We start from the raw sequence: 8,033 nt of genomic DNA, 5'->3' as shown, positions 1-8,033 counted from the left end.
AAAGCCTCCAAGAAGCGTAACAGCTTGTATAGTTCGTTAGCTGTAGCATGGCAGGCTCCTTTCACACTATTTAGAGAGCAGGAATTGCTCTAATGGCTCAAGCCAATAATGAAGATTCATATGCTGTTCATCATCCCTTTTGGGACTTCTGCCTTAGACATGTGTTACAAGTAAAAGAGACACAGAAGGTCATAAAGGGAAACTACTGCATGAATACCTGAATATACTATAGTATTTACTGGTCAGGGATACTCCCAATTTGCAACATCTTCTATAAGGGGCACCTGGAACAGATCAGGACTGGGCAGAGTGCTACCTGCAGAAGTTGAGTCCTTACTTGCCACTTTGAGTTGATACCAAAACAGTGCCCCAGCATCTTACAGCAGGTGAATTGTGAGAGAGGCCTCTTCATGTAGGCCTAGCAAGGGGTGTGTGTGCTGGGGCAGGAGATGCTAACTTTGGAGAGGGAAGGAAGCTGCAATGGAATGGGGGAGCAGGCCATGTCTGGAGTGCCAGAAGGTTCTCCCAAGCTCCCTTGCACGTTTCCTCAGAACACCTCATGGAAGGAAGCATGTGACCCTAAGGTGTAAAAAAAGAGGTCCATATAGTCTTAAGCGGTCATTTTTAGGGCCATTGTCACTGGCAGAGAATAAACAAATATCCCTACATATTAGACAACAGTTTATTGGTATAAAATCATATTAGGGTCACTTTTTAATAACATAAGGGCTCTTTTCAGAATACAAAATACAACTTTGTCAGAACTTAATAGTGGTACAGGGGACAAAACCCTACAGCATTAATTCCTGTTTACTCAATGCAGTCACTCTGGGTGGACGCCACGCAGCCATGATGGACGTGTGTATCCGTTCAACTGCCAGACGTGGAAGTAGCCAGTGATACCAAAACAACGCAGGGAGGTTGTCACAGGCTGGAGATGCCCCAAACTGTTTTGAATGTTACCAGTTAGAACAGAAGGTTGCCGTAAGAGCTGTTTGACTCACATCAAACTTGTTTGTCTTAAGTAAACATGACTCCTGTGACCAAGGAATTAGCACCGGCCAAAACACACACCCCTTTTGACTGAAATCCTATAAGGCAGTCATCTTTCCAGACTTGCAGAATCTATCTTGTCTCACATGCAAAGCATCTATCTCTACTCTAGCTTATTTTACAAATATTAAAAATCATGCAGAAATCAGACCTGTCATACTACCCTACTAGTACCCCTCCCCTAACTATCTGCCAGCCTGTCCACCCCCTTCATGCTCCCATCATATCCTTCCTTAAAATGCTTAGGACATGCACCAAAGTTCATGAACGTGGGACTGTATCAAATACAAAAGGGGAGAGAGGGGGAATATCTAAGGGGAGTAATGCTGAAAAAATTTGGACACATCCTAAAGCAAATGAAAATGCCTGTTTCAATACACGCTCTCACCAATTCTCTGACTGGCATATTTTAGGAATACTAAACTAGCCTTGCAGAAGAGATCTGTGGCTGAGCAATAGCATGCTTAGTGTTTTCTGTCCAATAGGGATGATATCCATCTTCAAGTGTTTTGAGATCAAGCACCAATCTTTATTGTACTGGGGGAGAGCTAAGACCCAGAGAAGTGACCACATTTCCCCAGTGAATTAATTATTGATCCCAATGTCTTGACTCCTAGGCCTTTATCCTGTCCATGAGGTCGTGCTGTCTACCCAGGGAGATTGAACACAACATGTTTACATATATCTAGTTTTACTCTCTGACATATTGACTAACACTTGTTTAACACTATTCTAGCTCGTGTGTGAGTTTCAAAGCATTGAGCCAAAATTTCGATGGAAACACATGGCAGCAACCTGTTATGAGGAGCAAGACCATGTTGTCATTTGGGCCTTGAGTGATTTCAGTTTTTAAATTAAAGCTGCCTTTTTATGGGAGGTTTTTCACCCCATAAAAGCAATGTTGAAGGAGAGGGACAAAGAAGTCCTGACTACTTGCCTTTACAGATTACATGGATCACAACTCAGAGGAACTCCAGGTGTCAGCCTTGCTGACCATATCACAGCTTAGCTAAATTACAAATAGCTATCACAAATTGCACATGCTGCATCAGTTGGACACTAAAAAGAAAAGGAGTACTTGTGGCACCTTAGAGACTAACCAGTTTATTTGAGCATGAGCTTTCGTGAGCTACAGCTCACTTCATCGGATGCATAGCATATCGTGGAAACTCATGCTCAAATAAACTGGTTAGTCTCTAAGGTGCCACAAGTACTCCTTTTCTTTTTACGAATACAGACTAACACGGCTGTTACTCTGAAACCAGTTGGACACTGTATCCTTCACTTCTCTCCTGAACTATTCTCTAGCATCACTGTAACCAGTGTGCTCGAATATGATGTGCAGGATTTGCTCCCAGATAGCCCATGCCCTAAAATTCAATGGCTTTATGGACATAGATTCCAGAGTGGAGGTCTTCCAGTGAGAACACCCTGCCACCAGCACCTCAGCTCTCCAATTTGGGGGCTACTAGCAAGAACACCCCAGCTACTGTCTAACAGTGATGCTATTCTATAAGTATTGTCCCAGTTTTATACATGGGTAAACTGTATGGTGATGTTAAGTGACTCCCCCAAGATCTTACGCTGAATCAGTGGTAGGGGTGGGAGTAAAACCCAGGAGTTCTGATTTCCCCAGTACCCTGTTTTAACCACTAGAATCCAAACTGCTGCTTTTACCAGTAAAGCCCCACTTGCCACATGTTCATTTTTCTTGTAACATCTAAAGATGGCTTTTTTTAAAAAGACTCTGTGGTCACCAGTGCACATAGCATTACTGGGTGAAAACAGCAGCCTTTATAAGTGGAAACCGACTGTAGCAGCAAGGAGCTTCCTGTACAATTCAGTATTTTAAAATATCCATCGCTCTGTGAAAGATGAAATAATGATAAATGGACACAAATAATTTTCAACATATAAGAAAATCTGTAGAGTTTAAGACGTGTCACAGCTAGCAGACTCACTCTGACTTAATCAAATGTCATATTGTTGAAGCATCATGAAAAACCTGTGGAAGCAATATTTAATTTCCTTAGAAGTCTGAAGGAAAAGTCTTTTCAACTATGTGTTCAGTGCTTGAATCTCTCCGGCTTTTATAAAAATGTTCAGTCAAATCCCTCCTGCTTCATAACCTCTCCGCAGAAACAAATCAGACTGAGGCATATGTTTGCTAACAAGGTGGGGGGGAACATTTAAGAGGATGCTGCAAATGGAAGATTTTAGGCCAAGATTTTCAAAAGTGACGGATGATTTTGGGTGCCCAACTTGAGACCTTAAAAGCACCTACCTTGGCAGTGGGTGGGTGCTCCCCGCTTTCTGAAAATAAGGCTTCTTTGAAATGTCTCAAATTGAGCACCAAAAAAATTGAGATACCCCAAACCACTAGCCTCTTGAAAATCTTGGCTATAGCTTTAATTTTCACTGCATCTGTTATTGAACATTCTGTATGGTATTAAACACAAAAGCCTGCATTAAGGTTACTTATGCAAACCCTTCCAAGGCAGTGCTGCTTGTATAGAGTCTGTGACCACTTTGGCATGAAAGTTACCATATCTATGTATTAAGATAGTCATGTCAGACTGGACACACTTTGGGGTCTTCATTGATTCTCTGCTGGGGGTCCACTCCTGCCATTTTCAAAGCAGCTGATCAATCAGTCACAGACAAGTTACTGACTGTCAGGTAAGAGGGATGGTTAGGGCCTGGCTCTGGGAATTGGGAGACTTGAGTTCAGTACCTCACTGCCCCAGCGGTCCTGTGTGACTTTGGTTTGTCGCTTTAGAGCTACATTTTTAAAGGTATTTAGGTATATGATTTCAATGGAAGATAGGAGCCCAAATACCTTTGAAGATCTGGGTCCTAGAGCCTAACTCCTATTGATTTCGTGGGAGTTCAGTTTTAGGTGCTTTTCAATATCCTACTGTGACAGGTTGGATCACAGAAACCCCCTGGGAGCTGCCACCTGATGTGCCCAGACTACTTCTGCCCCTGCTTTCCTGCCCAGTCAGCTTAGGACTTCAGTGTCCTGCCTGGTTTGAGCCAGATCCGCTAGCCTGCTGCAAACCCAGACCCAGGTCTGAACCATGTCCCCAAACAGCTGTAGGCTTAACTGAAAGCAGCTTACAGAAGTGTTCCTGTCCTTGACACTCAGATGCCCAACTCCCAGTGGGGCCCAAACCCTGGTTAAATCCGTTTTACCCTGTATAAAGCTTATACAGGGTAAACTCATAAATTGTTCACCTTCTATAACACTGATAGAGAGACATGCACAGCTGTTTGCCCATCCCCCACCCCCAGTATTAATACATACTCTGGGTTAATTAATAAGTAAAAAGTGATTTTATTAAATACAGAAAGTAGGATTTAAGTGGCTCCAAGTAGTAACAGACAGAACAAAGTGAATTACCAAGCAAAATAAAATAAAACCCACAAGTCTATGTCTAATAAAACTGAATACAGACGAAACCTCACCAGTTCCAGTAAGCTTCCTTTTACAGACTAATCTCCTTCTAGTCCAGGTCCAGCAGTCACTCACACCCCCTGTAGTTATTGTCCTTTGTTCCAGTTTCTTTCTTGGGGGTGGAGAAAGCCAGCTGAAGACCAAATGGAGGGGTCTCCCACAGGCTTAAATAGACTTTCTCTTGTGGGTGGAGACCCCCTCCTCTCTCCTATGCAAAGTCCAGCTCCAAGGTGGAGTTCTGGAGTCACCTGGACCAGTCACATGTCCATGCAGGACTCTCAGTTTTTACAGGCAGAAGCCATTGCCCACATGGTATCTTGAGTGAATACCCGCTTCTTCAGATGCATGTAGTGGAAATTTCCAGAGGCAGGTATAAATACACAAGCATATGCAAGCCATCCTGCAGCAAAAAAACTTCAGGACCAGACTTCAAAGAGAAACTGCTGCTCTTCAGTTCATTTGCAAATTTGACACCATCCGCTCAGGATTAAACAGACTGTGAATGGCTCGCCAACTCCAAAAGCAGTTTCTCCTCCCTTGGTGTTCACACCTCAACTGCTAGAAGAGAGCCTCATCCTCCCTGACTGAACTAACTTCTTTATCCCCAGCCTGATTCTTCCTTGCATATTTATACCTGCCTCTGGAAATTTTCACTCCATGCATCTGACGAAGTGGGTATTCACCCACGAAAGCTTATGCTCCAATACGTCTGTTAGTTTATCAGGTGCCGCAGGATTCTTTGCCGCTTTTACAGATATAGACTAACACGGCTACCCCTCTGATACTTGACATCATGGTATCTTGAATGTCTCCAGGAAGACTTCTTATGTGGACTGGATCCTTCCAAGATGCACTGTTCCTTAAGTGCTTCTTGACTGGGCACTTACCTTCGCAAATTCCTTTCTCCAGGAACTGACCAAATGCTCTACTATGGGTTATTTAGAAATCAAGCCAGCTCACGGCCAATATTCATAACTTCAAATACAAAAATGATACATGCATACAAATAGGATTAATAGATTCAATAAATCATAACTTTTACATAGATCTGTTACATGGCATATGTAGCCTAGAACATATTCCAGTTATGTCATATATACATTCATAAGCATATTTCCATCAAGCCTTATGGGGGACACCGTCACACCTACTAGGCACCTACTAGCCTCTTTAGATTCCTAAATACCTTTGAAAACGTGGTGCTTCAACCCTGCTCCAGCCAGCATGTAAGTCCATGATTCAGCCATTGAAGTTAGTGGATCTACTTGTGTGCTTGAAGCAAAGCACGTGCTTAAGTGCTTCTTGGATCAGGGCCCATATCTTCGCCACCTCAGTTTCCCCCTAAATGTACGTAAGATCTGTGGGCAGAAGGCACTATATAAATGCCAAGAGTTAAGGGGCCTGATCCAAGACCCCATTGAATGAACCGCTCATTGACTTTGCTGGGCTTTGGCTCGAACCTGTGATGAGACGCCATTGAGAGAAAGGGGGTGTGGGAAAGATCCCAGCGTTTGGCTGGGCTGTTCAGTGTGTTTAGGATGAAATTCTGAGGATTTAATGCCAGCATCTCCCCCATTGCTCTTGTTAAAGAGACATGCAGCTCAGTGAGTCTGTAACCCCACTTCAGAAGATCAACTCCATCCATTTCAGAACAGATGCAGTTCCTAGGGGGATAGGGTGGCCAGACAGCAAATGTGAAAAATCGGGACTGGGGTGGGGGGTAATAGGAGCCTATCTAACAAAAAGACCCAAAAATTGGGACTGTCCCTATAAAATCAGGACATCTGGTCACCCTACATAGGGATGCAGCAGGAGCATCACAAAAACGCTTGTACCACGCTTAGCCGCTAATCCCCCTGATGTATTTGGCCACAGGTAGTGAATGTCTCCGAGGGGGGAGGTGGTGAGGAAAGGTAATGTTTCTAACAACGAAGCTAAGCTGCCTAACGAAGTGTGTTTAAAGAGTCTCTAACCCCATTACCTTTATGTCCTTCAAGCCACTGCTTTCTTCCTTCTCCGCAAAGTGATGAAATAAAAGAGGGCATTAGCAGCCCAAGCTCCAGGAGGGATTTAGCACATGAAAGTGTTTATTTTCCCTGTTTAAAGATTCCCCAGAAGTTGATATTAAAACAGTATTTCTTCTGTCCCCAGCCTCTTTGGAAGAGGGAGAGAAGCCATTAAAAGCTGCCTTTATTCTCTCTCCCGCCAGTCTGACACCTGAGTTCCTCGGCTACGGTTAGATTTAATCTGTCAAACTTGTTCTGTTCAAGCCCTGCACTGAAATGGCGTTTTTCTGAGGAACTAATCCCTTTGTTCCCCACTGCTCCAGCCTGGCGCCCTTGCCCCTGAGTCTCGTGTCTGGGATTATCCCTGTCTCTCCCTTTGGGGCTGGCCTGTGGGTCCAAGCCAGGGGCCCTCACCCCACGTAGTGCTGACGAGCTGGTGCTAATGGGTGATCCACAGGCTTTTGCCTTCAGTTGGAGCGGCTTTTCTCTCGCCTGCATCCATCTATGCCCCCGCCTCCCTAATGCCCCCGAAGTTGCTTTGATTGTGGTGTGACAGTGTGTACCAACCCCGCAGTGGGCCGAGGGGGCCTGACCAATCGCTGTGGCCAGGAGACCACGCCCCTGCTGTGCATGTGCCAGTTGGAAGGGCCAGATAAAAGGAGGCAGGCCGGCTCAGTCGAGGCTGGCTGAGAGGGAGGACGGGCGTCTGCGACGCTCCAAGCAGCGGGAACCGTGGACCCAGATCACGCTGCGGGCAACCAGTCGACTGTGAAGACTGACTGCGATGCCGAGCCGCTGCCAACCGCGGAGATGCCTGAGAGGACCCTAGTGATAGGAAGTGACTCAGGGAATGTATCAGAAGCTGATGCTTAAACCCTTAAGTGGGAATTTCCCAGCTTCATAGGGCCCTGGGTTGGAACCCGGTGCAGTAGAATGGGCCCAGGTCCTCCCCCTCACCACCACCACTAGGTGTGGCTACAGTTTGTTTACTCTGCCCTGCCCAGAGGGTCAGAACCCCCTTCTGCTATTCCCTGCCCCAGCCAGGAGGCGGAGGGGCCATAGACTGTGTGTTTTGCCCTGCCCTGCTTGGGGGCTGCGAACTGAGTGTTTGTTCAGCCCCACCAGGGGTCCTGAGCCCTCCTTATTGCAATTGCCTGATCTGACAGGGAGTCCCAATGGTTGTGTGATGGGGTGTACCAGCCCCACGCTGGGCCAACGGGGGCGGCTCTGCGTGACATGCAGAGCCCCCAGTGACATGTGACATTTAGCTTGCATCCGGGAAGCTGCCAGACTGTCATGTGCCTCTGTGAACTGCGCGGCAGCTCTGCCCCCAAGCTTTGGCTCAGGATGATCTTTGTGCTCCGCTGTTTAGTGCCGAAGTCTGGTCGGGCCCAGGCAGTGCCAGCTGTGGTGATGTTTTGTGCTGAGGACTCTTGTCACCGAGGCAGTAGCCTGAGTGCCAGAAAGGGACTCCGTGGTGTTTAACAATATCCCCCCTGTGCGCATTCCGAATCTAT

The sequence above is a fragment of the Chelonia mydas genome, chromosome 19 (assembly GCF_015237465.2).
Source record: "Chelonia mydas isolate rCheMyd1 chromosome 19, rCheMyd1.pri.v2, whole genome shotgun sequence".
In the NCBI taxonomy this organism is placed as follows: Eukaryota; Metazoa; Chordata; order Testudines; family Cheloniidae; genus Chelonia; species Chelonia mydas.
Note: the sequence above shows the minus strand (reverse complement) of the source record.